This window comes from Artibeus jamaicensis, unplaced genomic scaffold (assembly GCF_021234435.1).
Source record: "Artibeus jamaicensis isolate MK-2021 breed Jamaican fruit bat unplaced genomic scaffold, CSHL_Jam_final scaffold_754, whole genome shotgun sequence".
Taxonomy (NCBI): Eukaryota; Metazoa; Chordata; class Mammalia; order Chiroptera; family Phyllostomidae; genus Artibeus; species Artibeus jamaicensis.
In genome coordinates this window covers 6,720,429-6,735,440 of record NW_026522054.1, presented here as the reverse complement: position 1 = coordinate 6,735,440, position 15,012 = coordinate 6,720,429, and the positions used below count along the sequence as shown (strand labels likewise).

At 47.6% G+C, this 15,012-nt stretch overlaps 1 long non-coding RNA gene across 5 annotated transcripts in view; it reads left to right on the top strand.

Moving 5' to 3' along the window:
* The window catches only part of LOC119060702 (uncharacterized), a 50,141-nt gene extending 41,652 nt beyond the window's left edge, over window positions 1-8,489 (top strand). For all 5 annotated transcript variants that reach the window (XR_008390534.1, XR_008390538.1, XR_008390537.1 and 2 more), the window contains 2 exons: window positions 3,721-3,861; window positions 7,397-8,489. This is a non-coding gene — a long non-coding RNA (uncharacterized LOC119060702). The remainder of the gene's footprint in view (window positions 1-3,720; window positions 3,862-7,396) is intronic.
* Window positions 8,490-15,012: the final 6,523 nt, after the last annotated feature.

The window sequence follows — 15,012 nt, the reverse complement described above, 5'->3', positions numbered from 1 at the left end:
GGAGGCATTCTCTCTGACCGGTTTCAATAGTGTTCCTTAGACGTCGGATGATAATGCAGGGACATGGCTCACAGTGAATGATGTGTTCACATGTGCACACTCACGCACAGAGAGAGAAACCCCACGTCCTGGACCACCTAGTTCTTGGGTTCTGGGAAACCTGCTCCCCGAGTCCTCTTGTCCAGGGTCATGGAGAAACGGCTCGCACATGGTCACGCTCAGGGATTCTTCTGGTCACTGTGGGCGGGGCCCGGGTTTGCGGGGACAAAGCAGCCAGGCTCTGCCGAGAACTGGTGACCTCAGGGTAGGCTTGTACGGGCTCATTTGGGTTTTTTCCATATTTGTGGACTTTCTGCTTCCCATATTCCCTTTTTCTGTACATTTAGAGTGGATTTGTCTTTAAGAATCCATTGATCTATTTGTGGGCTGGGGAGAATGTAAGGCAAGGTTAGCCCTAACGAGCAAAATTCAAACTAGTGTCCGAGTCGCCCTGAATATCTGTCTGAATAATAGATGTTGGCAGAACCCCCTCACGGCATACTGTGAATCCTGCCGCGCGTGCGCCCAGTAGGGCTGAAGGTCTTTCGCGGTTTCTGGCTGTTGACGGGAAACTATGTGGAGACCGTACATAGTGGGGGGGCTCGTGTTTCCCCAGCATTTTCTCCTGTTTCTGACTTTGGATCTATTCTCCTTAATTTCAAATGTGGGGAAGTGACTTAGCTGCTTTTGAAAAAGGAGGAGGGGGAGGGACGGTGATGTGTCCAGAGGTTTCAGAACGACATAAAAGTTTTATTTATTGCAAAAACAGAAGGCATTCGACTCCATGTCCTAGGGAAAAATAACAAAGGAAAAGCCCATTAGGCCTCCCTGCTCTTCAAAGGAAACATAAATGGAGGTTTATGTGTTATGACATTTTGAGATCAAGTGTCTTTGCCGGTGGCTTTGGGGACATGGGAGGGAAGGGCTGGCTGGAGAGCACACTCACTGTCCAGGGGGCACCAGAATGTGACGCTGATTGGAGGGGACTGCCAAATGCTAGGTTCTCAAATGCATTAAGAAAAGAGAGCTAGAAAGAACCAGAATAGGGATAAATTATGTCACTAAGTATTATAAAACTGTAGGTACTACTTTTTGACTGAAACAGCATGAACAGTAAACTCATAAGATGAACCATAAGTCACACAAAGGTTGGAGCAATGATGAGGGTTTTGAAAGCTAGGAGAAGAGGTTCAGCTTGACCATGAACTTGACTGAGTGCCTCAAGGAGGAAGTGAGCCCGGGAAAGGGCCCTGGTTAGGAACTGCATGCAGGCTCTGTCTCTGTACTTAGAGAACATAAGGAGACTCACTTAAATTTTGGAAGTACCCATTTCCTCTTCTATGAGGTAAACTTACTTATACTAGGTGAATAAAAAAATCCAAGGAACTGGAAGTTTAGTTACTAATCTATTTTGATAGGAAATATAACCTTAGGATATGTTTTGTAATAATGGGAATAGAATAACTTTGAACAATTGGTGGGCATTTTTTAATAAATCATTAATTTAGGAGTTATTTCTTAAGATCCCATTTTACGAGAATGAATGTTTAAGCTCTTAACTGAATGGGAAATAATTCAAATTTATACTCACTTTCTGTTAATCATCTATAACCCAGGAAGCAGAACAGATCTATTTAAAGTAAAACACATGCCCTATTTGGTATCAATTCCTCATTTGATACTCTCTAAAATTAAACCATAGACTTTCATAACTTTGAATTTCACGAAAACAAAGAGAAGGCGATTTCAGTTTCTTTTCCATTTTTTTTTTTTTGCGGTAAAACTGCCAGGGCATGGTACCCTGCTCGTTTAGAGGCCTTCCCTGTCCCCCCGCCCCCGCCAGCCTGTCTTCTCGGTTGCACTGTGCCGAGGGACCGACTTGAGTCCCAGCAGCTTCGGTGGACGGATATTTTCCCCGAGTCGGGGGCAGTGGAGTTGCTAAGTAGGCAGGGAGGCGGCAGGGGGCTCTTCCACTCACTGCTTTCTAGTCCAACAGACGGTTCCTGTTTGGGACCGTGAACTTCCGATTCCAGAAGAGTCTCCTTACGTTCCCAAGGTCTTGCTTCAGCTACCTGAACAGACTCTGCTGGGAGTTTCAAAGCAAACGGTAAAAGCGTTGAGCCAGGGAATGAACAACGCCTCCCACTTCAGCCCATTGCTGTAGGAACAGACGTAAGGAACGCAGCTCCAGATTGGGAAGGACCAGTCTCTGAGACCTTCGAAAACACGAAACCAGGAGTGAGTGATGAGCAAACCGCCTGCTGGACCTGTACGAAGGCAGGGCAGTACGCATCTCCGTGCAGACCGTCAATCTGTATTCGCTCAGATTCTCCATCAGAGAGAAGCGCTCGGTTGCACTTTGAGCAACTGCCTTAGGGCGGCTTCGAGAGGAGAACTGGGAATAAATGTGGGCCACCCCCGCCCTCCCACAAATGCACATGAACTGCCCTAAAGAAGAAATGCCACGTTATGGAAAAATATACTATTTACCAGTGTATAAATACGCTGAAATTTAGGAGACATCTGTTTTGTGTTTCTCAGTATGCCGCGTATATTTTTATTCCATTATTTCTCCTAAAATATTCCAGGCTCGTGATAATGGATGTACATCTAAATTTAAAAGTTTACTGTCCGTTCCGGTAAGGTCTCTTTAGTAACCACAGAGGTTTACAAAAGTTGCCCTTCCAATACAATACTGATTTCAACCGACGTAAAAAGCTCTATTTAAAGGTTGTGGGGAAACAGGCCCCTTCCTTCTACTTGAGCTGCTGCCCAAATAGAAAAGGAAAGCTGATTGGTTGATAACTCTTGTCTCCCACAGACGTCTTTAACTGCCTCGTACTGATTTTTAATAACAAAGAAATGATAACGTGTGTCCGGAATGCCCAAAGGTCTCCGGTGGAGCTCGGAAACTCAGAAGAGCTCGGTGGAATACTGCGTGGGGCTAATCTCGTTGGTTGGAGCTGCAGCCTTGTAGTTCGGGCCCACAGAGTGGTGCGCTTTCAGGGTTCCTCTTACATCAGCAATCACATGTTACGATTTTGTATGTGAGCAAAATGATGCACCGTTCAGGTGATCTTACAGAACAGGGCGCTGTTTAGAACCGAGAATGTGAAAGGAACTTTAAAAAAATGAATATTTAGCTCAAAAAACTCCACCGAGCCAACTATTTTCGTTACTCCCAAAACCACTAAAAAAAGAATGGAGGAGTTTTCTTTGACCAGTTATTGCCAGAAAATAAAAGCTGAAAATAGCCTGAAGCATAAAGTATTTTTATAGCTCTCCGTCCAGAAGGACAACTTCATAATGGGAAGTCTGCCTCCCCGGGGTGAGGAAGGGGTGAGGGCAGATTCTGACTGACTTTGTCGAATGAGTTGGTAACTATTGGAAGGTGTTCAGCCTTCCAGGTAACTGTTATAATAGAATGTGTTGCTTTGGGGTCAGAGTTTCTTGTGTTGAGCCATAAGCAGGAATTCACTGTCACGTGAAGAATTGCCATTTGGGTCACCGTGTGTCTAGTGTAGAGGACACGGAGTGAATCCGCATCTTGGCGGGAAAGCCGTGTCGAAGCACGACACAGCGTGAAAGCTGGACAGTGAAATAGTCACCCACTTTTGAGACATGGAGGTGCTGGAAAAAGAAGGCTCTAGAATACACTGACTTCCAGTGTTTCTGTGTCAGGTCCAAGATGTGCCTGCCCCCGTTTGACGCTGCCTTGGAGGGCGACCACCTGCGGAGACCAGCATTCGGGTTCCAGAACATCCAGCCGCAGGCGCCCCCCTGGGAAGTCTGCAGCTGCCACACCGCTCCCCAGAGAGTCAGGTAAATAGTAAAGAGGGGACACAGGCTGCGTCTTGTTGGGCACCAGCTATTTGAGGGAGAGGCAGCACGCACCTCCTGAGCCCCTGCTGTCTTCAAGGAAAGACAGGGGCTCCGGCCCAGAGAGGAACCAGGTACCATTCCCGTCCTGGGGGACCCACTGCCCGCAGGGGAAACGGACTAAGAAAGAGGCACGTGGGCGGAGACCTCATTTTTAAGAAATGGCCTGCTGCAGCAGCCGTTTGCTTCTGAAGGACGTTTCCCGGGGATGGTGGTCCAGCACGGGAGCCAGATGGGTGCTGGGGTCCTCCTTCCATTCCAGGTCCCTCTTCTGCCTCGTTTTAAAGCTCAGACAGGGTGGGTCAGATGGCCTGGAAGTCTCAGGGTACACGTCCTGTTGTCTTCGTATAAGTTTGGAAAAAACTGAGCTGATACTTCCACAACCAAAAAGGTGTTAAAGATAGAAGCTCCTGCCTGCTCGTCTGTCGGGCACTTGGGCCGCTTCCAAAGCTCTTGCTGCTGTGGATGATGCCGCAGTGAACCCGGGGTGCCTGCGTGCCGTCGAATTGGGGTTTCAGGGTCTCCAGGTGAATCCCCAGAAGTGGAGTCACTGGCTCCGCTTTCCATTTTCTTTGAGGAAACTCCGTACTGCTTTCCACGGTGGCTGCACCGGTCTGCATTCCCACCCATGCTCGTGTGTTGGTTTCTCGAGGGTGGGCATTCTGACCCATGTGAAATGATAGCTCACTGTGGTGTAAATGTGCATTTCTCTGATGCCTAGTGACGTGAAACATCTTTTCAAAAAGTCTTGGTACCTACACACAATGGAATATCACTTGGCCACAAAAATAATTAAATCCTACCATTTGCCACAGCATGGATGGACCTACAGGGGTTTATGCTAAGGGAAGTAAGCCAGACAAAGACAAATACCCCATGATCTCACTGATGTGTGGATTCTAAAGAACAAAACAAGCAAAGTGGAACAGACTGACAGCTGGTGGGGGGTGGGGTGGATTTGGGGGGCTGTGTGAAAAGGAGGAAGGGGACTGGGAGGTGTAGACTGGTAGTCACAGCAGCCAAAGGGCTACAAAGTTCCGAGCAGGGAACAGTCGATAACATCCCGATAACTCTGGGGCCACGTGGGCACCGGCAATATGGGGGTGCATTTTGTAAAGTATATGATTGTCTAACCTCTAAGCTGTACACATGCAGCAAATACAAGTAATACAGTTTATAAACTAATTGAAAAAAGTTTAAGAAAAAGAAAAGGGAAGCAGCTCAAGACTGAAGATTTGACAGTTTGTGTGGAAGGGTTCACTCTCTCCCCCCCTCCTCGTTCTCTCCCCTTCCCCCTCCCCCACCCACCCTCCTCTCTCTATATATATTTCTGCATGACTTTTTTGGAAGAGAAACAGGCATAAAGGGTACGGCGAGTTGTTGAAAGTTGCTAAAGTGTTTGGATTACTGCTGTACATTTCATAAGGAATGCTCCTGGTCGGCACAGACATGGAGTGACCACTGAATGAAGGAAGTCTTTGTTTTTCTGTCCTCAATTATGATCTCAATGAACCGAGTTGCCCTGTGGTCTTATTGTTCAAGGAACAAGCTGACCCATTAATATTTCATAAAAGAAAACGCATGTGAGCTGCTAACTAAATTGTACCGAGTTGGGGCCTGTGTGTCTGCTGAAATGAGGGATGAAGAAAATGCTAATTGAGCCCTATAGAATCATTCTCTTTGATTAAGGAAATGAAAAGTAGGAAAAACGACAAAAAAAATACAGACTCTCAGGTTTGGAAAAGGTCATTAACAAGGCTCAAAATCAATGCATAAATTCTTAATCCATGCACATCGCATGGTGCGTGTTTGATGAAGACCTCATGCTGAAGTATTTCGTTTCAGTGAGAGTTCCTGAGTGACGTGATCTGTAGCTGTAGCGGCCCCTTGGCTGTTTTGGCTGGGACCCGGATCTCACTCAGCCCACAGTCTCCTGCGGAGGGAGGGGTGGGGGGCGTGGCCCCGCTCCCTCCCGCCCCTGGCCACTCTGGGCGAGGCTCCTGATTGGCCAAGCCCACTTTCGATCCCATGTTCTTCAAGGTCAGTCCCTACAGTGGGGACTTGGCTGGAGGAAACCAGCATCCGCATAACGGACATCAGAACTCAGTATCGAAAAGTCTTGCCAACTTTCCTCTTCTCCAGCGATACTGTTTTATATGGTAGTAAAGCCGGGAGGGAGAGACTTGCAGGAGCAGTGCCGCTGTGTCCGTCCAAATGGCCACGTTCTGCTAATCTCACCTCGTTTGAAAATTTCTCTGCAGACTAGAAACCTGGAATGTAGTCACATCTATTTCAATATCATGTTTTTTTCTGAAATTCCTACAGATGGGACTTTGGAGTGCATTTGGTATTTGCTATTTTGCATCCTTCCTCCTCCATCCTATCCTAATCATGCAAACATTTCTTTTATTACCAAGTCAGTATTCACGAACAGCTCATGGGAAATAAAATTTGTATTATATACATTGTTTCACACAGGTTGATGCAAAAAACATTCCATCCTGTCGATCGAAAGAACAGATGCTTGTATAATTTATGAGGCCAGGAATACATTCACAATATCTCCCCAGAAATAGTAAGGCATGCAAATAACATCATTAGTGGGGAATGAAGTCAAAAAGCTTGGGAGAGCTAGGTTGTAAACTGAATTTTGAATGGAGCGTTGAAAGTCTGAAAGATGTTATCAATATTCTAATACAATGAGCACTCTCGGCGTATCGGCACATAATGGAGTATGATGTAATCATAAAGTCAGAGTGGATTGTGTCACGTGAAGATTTTAAAAACCCAAGCCTCTGTTTCTCACTGATGCAATTCTGCTCTCCCCCACCAACATTTTAAAGTCTACATAAGCAAGAGTTCTACCATCATTTTAAAAACAAATACTTTTTTTCCGAGAGAGAAAGGCCTATTTTCTGTTACACGCATGTTACCGTTAATTTTCCAAGGTTCATTTCCATGGTCAATCGTAACAGCAGAGCGGTGCCCGCGGCAGCAGTGGTGCTGGGGGTTAACTTTGAAATTATTTTGACTCCCAGCCCACAAGACCTCCGAGGGATTCATCGCACATTCCTGCAAAGTCGCAGATCAAGGAGGCTGGTTTCTCCCCTAAAAATAAACCCTGCTGACCACGGCCTGGCACGGCTTCTGCAAGTCACCATGGCAGCGCTAGTGACAGTGGCTTTTCAGTATAAAAATGTAAAAAAAAAAAGCAAAATCTAGCTCCAAGTATGACTTCAATTTTTTTATTATATTTGCTTCGCTCCAAACTTCATATTATCCTTGGGGTCTTTTCTATTCAAAAAGGTTTTTCTCTTTTTTTAAAAAAAAAGGCTTTGTTCTTGTAAATTGGCTCTTTAAATGATTAATTATTCATAGAGGAGTAGTTTTGAAAGACCGATATAATTTAACTTCAATATACGCTCTGGGGGCATTGAGGACAATATAGTAATGTATATATTTTCTTTTTTTCCTTCAGGAGGAAGTCTAAATTTGAAAGCAAAGGAACACAACTATTTTTCTGGTAGACAAACCCTTGAAACACTAAAAAAAAAAATACGGAGAGCTGATGAATGTTTAAGAATGTGATGATACACTAGTCTCACTCTGTGCTGGGCTGATGGCGTGTTAATTTGATTTAAAATAACTTAGAGCGTAAGCTCAGGGGTGAGAAACGATTTTGAACGGGGATCAGCCACAGCTGTCCTGAGTCCACCCGAGTCCCCAAGGCTGTGTCGCTACATTAAGTCATGGGGGCTCCTGAGTTCAGGGGGTTTGAGTGACAGCACCTTTTGAGTAGAGACATCACATGAGTCGTCCAGAGAGCTGCCTGCCTGTCAGTCAGTGAGTGCACCTGCCAGGTAAGAAAGGGCACGGCGGCCTGCTGAACTCACTGGGACATTACGATGCTGCGTTTCTTTCTTTTTTTTTTTTTTTTAAGATATATTTTGAGGCAATTTGGAAAATAACTACCTAGATTCTAGACCTAAGTCTGTGGCAGAATGTCCATTGTGAAGGATTACATAGGGGAAACATGAATGGGTGTCTGTGAGGGGGATTTTAGCACCCACATTTTACGTAGGAGATTGAAGATGGGCGAGGGGACAAAACCCAGCCAGGGAGCGGTGGTCTCATCCACGAACTTGGCCTGCTGCTTCATCACACGGAGCTGCCCGGGAAAAGAGCACCTTTGAAACCGCTACGAATCTCGCACACACAAACCTTCATCCGCGTGGACCCGGGTCGCACGGCTGCACTCCAAGAAGCAAAGTTGAAATCAGCTTGTGATAGTAAATCGTGGATACACGAAGGACAGTAAGATACACAAACACTATTGATGATTCCAGGCTCTTACTAAAGGACCTTCATGTTGGAGCTGCGGAGTTTCTTAAAAAAAAAACAAAAAACAAAAAACAACCTTCATTAGAATAAACTCAAGTACTGGGGGCACTATATAGTTTTTCAACAAACAGCACACGTATATTGATGTCCAAAAACAAACACTGCAAAGATTGCTAGAATGTAGATTTCCAAATCTTTCCAGAAAATACAATTTCCTTTTAAAATTGTAAGAGCTTAGTCTGTGCCAGTTGGACTGATTTGTTTGTGAAAAATACTTTTAAATCCTTCACGGTCTCTTCGGGAATATATATGGCACGGGTTTTATGCCTAAATCCAGTTAATACGCATATTAAAAGTCAGCCAGTTTTTTTCCCAATGCCAAGTAGTCCAAAGGTGCTGGAAATGTCTTTGCTCCAAAGCGAATCCAGACCCCTTTCCCAAAGTGAGTTGTACAAAATTGTTTCCTCCATGTTTTGGGGAAGAGCACCCAGAAGTGTCCCGGAGAGCGGCAGCGGGTACCCACGAAGCTCAGGGCCACGCCCCTAGGGTTGGTCGCCCCTGCCCAGCGCCCACGGCCTGGTCCTCGGCCCTCCCAGCGCAGGGAAGGGCGTGTCCCCCTTGCACCTCAGCTGTCCGCATGGATGGGCGGGGTCTGCCCTCCACCGCCTACCCCTGCTAAAGTGTCGGGTCCCCAGTTCATGACCACGCCCCCAGCCTGGGCGTTTGCGACAGGCAGGGTTGCCACGTCATCTGTAGGGGGACGGCCTGGTGCTGGAACGTGTCATAAGCGTCTGCGTCGTGAGCGGCGGGAGAAGCCCTTCAAGAAAGTAGAGACGGACGCCAGGACACGGGGTCTTGGGACCCTACACAACGGTCACCTTTCCTAACGCTCCTTCGTGACTCATTTCCATGAACATTAAGTAGCACGGGTTAAACTACCAATGCGCGGCTCTGGCCGCCCCTAAAATGTTCGCACTAACCAGAGCGAAGGGTCCCCTCCGACTGAGCCGCTTTCACCGGCCGCGTCCCGCCGTTCCCTGTAGGTCCAGGCGTCCGGCGTAGGGAGGGGCTGGGGGCGGGGCGCAGACGCGCCGGTTCTCGCACCTGCCCCGCGGAAGGACTGTGGAGGCGTCACTAAAACATGGGTGGTCAGAGCAGCTAGAACGTCATGCCCGAAACGGACAGCTGCCGCGGCCCGCAGCCTGCGGCCCTGTGGCCTACGCGGCACGCGCCCCAGGTCCCCTTGCGCCCGTGTCGGGCCACGTCAGCTTGGCGGTGCGCACGCGGGCGCTTTCGCGCAGCCTGTGACCCTCTTGTTCAGAAATCGTTGTGGTCTATTTACGATCTCCAAACCATAAGCCACGCCGAAATGCCGCGCGTGTTCCGCGGCCGCCGCGGGAGGAGGAATCACAGCTAAAATGCGTCTGGAGAGGACGCGAGTCGGTCCGTCCCGCTGGCACGCCCCTCCTAAGCTGAGGGTGGGGCGAGGGAGGTCTCTATCCCCAAATGGCCTGTCGCTGGCGGCGCTTGTCATTCCAGGGGAGCTGTGCGGGAAGGGCGACCGCCGCCATCGACTTAGAGTCCTGGGACTGTGACCGGTCACTGAAAAAGGCACCCCGCGTCCTCGCGGCAAGCGGGACCACTGGGTGCCGCGCGCTTGCCGCGCTCGCGACACCCGCGGCTCACGGCCCGGGAATCGGTCGGGAAAACCGAGGCGGAAGTTGGAGCCCGGGGATGCGCAGGAAGCGCGCACACGCGCGGGCAGGACACGGAGCTGACCGGCCAGGAGGAGGGTTTTTCTAGGTGGAACTCGGATGTTGGAGAACGCGGGGCCCTCCGGTTTCCTCCGTGCCCCCGGAGTGCGCGGAAGCCCGAGTCCCAGCGGGCGTGTTTCCGTTGTGGAAAACGGTTCAAGCGCCCGGAGACGAGCTTTCGCCTTCCATGAACGCCGCCCGTGGGAAGCGCGCCCCCAGTCCAGTCCTGGGACAGACGGGAACTGGCTGCTGTGCAGGCTCCTGCGACTTTACGCGCACAGGACATTTAACGTAATGTCCTACTGTCCCAAGCAAATCCTTCTATATGTAAGAATTTTCAGCTAACTGAACTCTGCAGAGGACCTCTAGGGAAGTATTTTAGGGAACAAATCGGAACGCGGCCATGCAGTGCCCTCCAGCTTTGCCAAGTGGGAGGCCACACGCCTCCTTCGTGTTGATGCCAGTACACAGTTCGGTCTCTTATCAAGGCGTCCGGGTCCCGCAAATGCTCCCAGCTGCCGCAGGAGGCGGGCAGGCACGACGCGAAACGTCGGCGCACCGACCTGGCACTCGCGCCCCCATTGCGCAGGACGCCGGCCGGCCAGGCGCGAGATGCCCTCCGCGGTCCGCAGGCAGCCGAGTCCGGGCCAGGGAAACATCTTCCAAGGAGCGACGCAGCAACGCCTACGGAGAAGGAGGCCGTCTGAGGAGTCTTATTCAGTAGGGGAGAGAAATCGCTTCGTTCAAAAGACTTCGACGCAGCCAAATCCGGATTAGTCTACGTTCTCATCCTCCCCTCCATATACGTGCTCAGTACACCCCAAAGCGTCTTCCCCTAAAAAAATACCGGGTTCTGTGTAAGCAATGTCTAGAAAGCACTAAAAATTAGTGGCTGTAAAATATTCTGAATGCTCAAAACTTAAATACTTCTCACAGCACTTGGAAAACATATTTTGATAAGTGACACATTTTGGTTTTTTCAGTGCCATAGATGTTTATTTAGCAATATCTTTTTCTAACATTTTTTATTGTTGTTCAAGTACACTTTTCTGCCTTTCCCCCCACCGTCCCCACCACTTCAGCCCTGTCCACCCCTGTCTCCCCTTCCACCAATTCCCTTGTTATTGTGCATGTGTCCTTTACACTTGCTCCTGCAAACCCTTCGCTCTTTTCCCCCATTATCCCCTCCCCTCTCCCCTCTGGTCACTGTCCACCAGTTCTCCATTTCAGTGTCTTTGGTTATATTTTGCTTGCTCATTTGTTCTGTTGATTAGGTTCCTATTGAGTATAGCAATATTATTTACAGCGACTGTTACAAACATTTTACAAAGCCAACTACTGAAGATTCTGGTTAATTAATGTTAAAGGCAGTTTTTGGTTGTATTTCTTAGCAATATACTTGTTTTTGTTTTTTGAAAAGAAAAAATATTTCTATTTTGATTTTTTTGTTAAATAATTTCTAGATTGTAACTGAAAATAAGTTAAAAGTCATATATTTTATTATACAGATACAAAATAATGTTCTGAATGAAATACTAGAATGCATAATGTTTGAGGGTGAAAGTGTCCCTTCTGCATCGAGAACAGTTGCCTCACTTGTGCAGATGACGGCCACCTTCAGATTAGGGTCCCACGTGGCTGTGGGCTGGCCGACTGTAGCCAGTTCTGACCACTTTGGATGCTGGTCATGTAGGAAAGGGCGGCTTCCCGTCTTGGTTTGGGGACATCCAAAGTGACTTTTTTAGGATCCATGATAGAAAATTATTGGAAGTGGTCTAAACATGTATCCAACTGAGCTGGTAGTAATTTAACAAATAAACAGCTCACAAAGCACTCTGGGAGAAAGGGGGCAGGCAAAGTGTTGGGGGGGGGGAGTGCAAGGGTTCTCACACCCGAACCAGCGTGGCTGCGTCACACACAGACCACATTCACCTTCCGAGCACCCGTGGCGTCTCTGCTGTGAGCTAAGAAAAATGCGTTCAGCGGGTTCTTCACTTACTGTCATTCAGAAGTTTCCTGTACTCATTCTATAACCTTCTATGAGAGAAAAATATAAAATACTAGAGGGTAGCACTGACTCACATTCATTTGATTTTAGGGAATCTAAGAAAATTCTATTTAATCGGCGTGATCTAAATACTTCATGTTTACCTCCTCTAAGCATAGCAATATTTAAATGATAAGATATTGTTTTGATCGGATACCTCCTGCTACTCAGAATAACACATTCTCTCTGTCATTAACCATGTGATAATTCCGTCTCTGTAACTAAGCCAAGGTGAGCTTTTTTTTTTTTAATTCAGTGAAACATACGTACTTTTCCCACAATGTGACAGGGAGATTTGCCAAGCTCTTGGTTGGAAGAATCATGCTTCTTCATTCTTACTCTCTTTGAAATGGCTTCAAATGCACAGAATGTACAACCGAAAGCACTGTTGTTCGTCTCTAACCCCCTCCCCGCACTTGCAGAGACTGTGAGGTCGGCAGAACTCCAAGTATGAGGTTGCTCCGGGGAACATTCAACGCTGTCGGTGAGTTTGGAATTAAAGTCAAAACCATCGACCGTTGATTGTACCCTATGGCTAACCATTCTCTACGCACGACCCCGGAACGCGCCAGAGACCGGAGCCCAGGGCGGGCCATGCCAGGACATCCCTTCCCGGAGCAGAGAGGGCGTTTGTTTGAAGGTCACAATCAACATTCATTGCTGTCGGTGGGTTGGATTGTAAGAACAAGCTCGCTGAACAATGAATGGCACTGTGGCCCCGCTTTCGACAGTCGCCGCCGTGCAGGCCCGCCTCCGAGGGACACACCCGCAGTAAGAGCGCCTGTGTCTTGTTTTCCAGGTTTATCTGCTCTCTGTGTGTAGTGGGTTTAAGGTGCTAGATTTAAGAGGCATAGTTGGTCTCTCCACGTCTGTGTGGTATAAATAGAGAAGCTTTGAAAAAAGGGCTAATAATGCTTTGTGCATGGAGTCTGTATAGAATCTATCACACGCACGTTTAACCTTGCTAAACTTCAGTTTTCTAACCCATACACGTTCCCTCCTTGATACTTTTATTTTGAGCATACGTGAAATGATTCATGTGATGACTTTACCACGATGCCTGCCACTCTGTAGCTACTTAGCAATGGTAGTAAACGCCGTCCAGTCTGTGCTAGGATCCTGTGATGTAAAAGTTACTATGTTTCTTTAACTTACTGCTGGGATGTTGGTCATTTTTTTCTTTTGTTTGGCTTTTCTTTATTTTTGTTACAAACTGAGAAGATACACCTAGAGTCCCAGAAGACTCCAGGTTTGGGTTCAAAAAAAGAATCACACCCTGAATTATACTCAAATGTTACTCAGTTGCAAAAAGAAACATAGTTACATAGGATCGTTACTTCATTAAACTTGCTCGGGGGATCTATCTAGACTCAGCTCCCTGGAGTCCACCCAAGGACCAGGGAAGGAAGGACTGCTGTTTTGAGGAAGAGGACAGAGAGCAGCTGGGCTGCTTTCACGGCACAGGTGGGCCGATGGCCCCAAACCATCCCGCCCAGTGTACATTCACAACCTGAACCATTAGAATGTAATGGTTAGCGAGTTCTACAAAAAGGAAGAGTGGTATATTCTTTTCAAAACCACAGCTCAATCAAAGTTCACTTCACTGGGATTACAGTGAAGTATACGGACACGGTCTGAGGACAAAATTTGTCTTTCAGACTCCACGTTTAGAAGGATGGCTGTATCACCAAAGTGATTGGAAACCTGTTCTTGGTCATCAGAGCAAGCCCTCCGAATACGGGAGCGTTGGCCTGTTTCACGCGCTGTCCCAGCCTGGCACCAAATGCGTGGTTAGGGCTCAGTGGACCTGCCGCGTGACTGGGTCCAGAGCACCTCCGACCCCTGACCCCTGTAACAGCTTCAGCCAGGCACTCGGAGTCCAAGTTGAGGCTTATTTAAAGTGCAGGCTTTGTGTTTGTAGGTTGTTTTTCTTCCAGAAAACTACATACACCACAGTGGCATTTATTCTAGCCTAACATTTACTTACATATATTTACCATATAGGAATTCAATGACTGTATTTGTTCCCATCTCCTAGACCCTTGATGGTAAGACTAACCATCCTTGCATGAAGCAGTGAGAAGAGAAAGAATGAAAGCAAGACCCCCAGCCATGGCCGTCCATGACAAGATGCAACGTCAGACATGTGGACACAGAGAAGGTGCATCTCGGAGTTGGTGGTGCACAGCATCTGTTCTCAGAACTCCTCCAGTGATGGGCCACTGCCTTGTGTTAAACAACAGATGCAATTAAACCCGAAAAGGTAATTCATGTCAGGGGAATGATGGAAAGGTTTGGGGGTGACTTGAACTATTTTCTCTGCCAGGGACCACAGTGGACAGGCGTGGTTTGAACTTTACAAGTATTTAAAAGATGTCCGAGGGTGATTTGGGCTGTAAATAATTTTTGTCTTAGATGCTGACTTGGATATCTAACCTTAAGGTAAGAAAAATCCTTCATTATAAGCGGACTTTTTTTTATTTCCTAAGATTAGAAATTATAGTCAGTAAGAATAACTCCATGTATTTAGCAGCCAAATATGTATTTTCACTAATCCTTCCTTTTACTTTCGACAGAGCCACAGACAACCCAATATAACTGTCCTGGGTCTTAATCACAGTGTCCAAGTCACTCCCCATCCCAGAGACAGGTCACTCATTCTCCCCTCTCTCTATAGGAAATCAGACTGTGAATAATTTCAGAGTCCTTTCAACCTACCCTTCCATGCTCAAATTTTTCTGAAAAATCAATGCCAGGGAATAAGAATAAAAGATTCCACTCTGCTCACCCAGGGAAGTCTCTACGCCCTGGACAGACAGCTGGGGCTGCATGTGTGCAGCCCCAGCGAGGGCGCCAAGTGACACGAAGCCATTTCTGAGATGCCTGCTCTCTCTGCTCCGACCCCAGGCAAGCCCTCCTGCTGGGCGTGCTGATGCGGGCATTGCAAGGGCA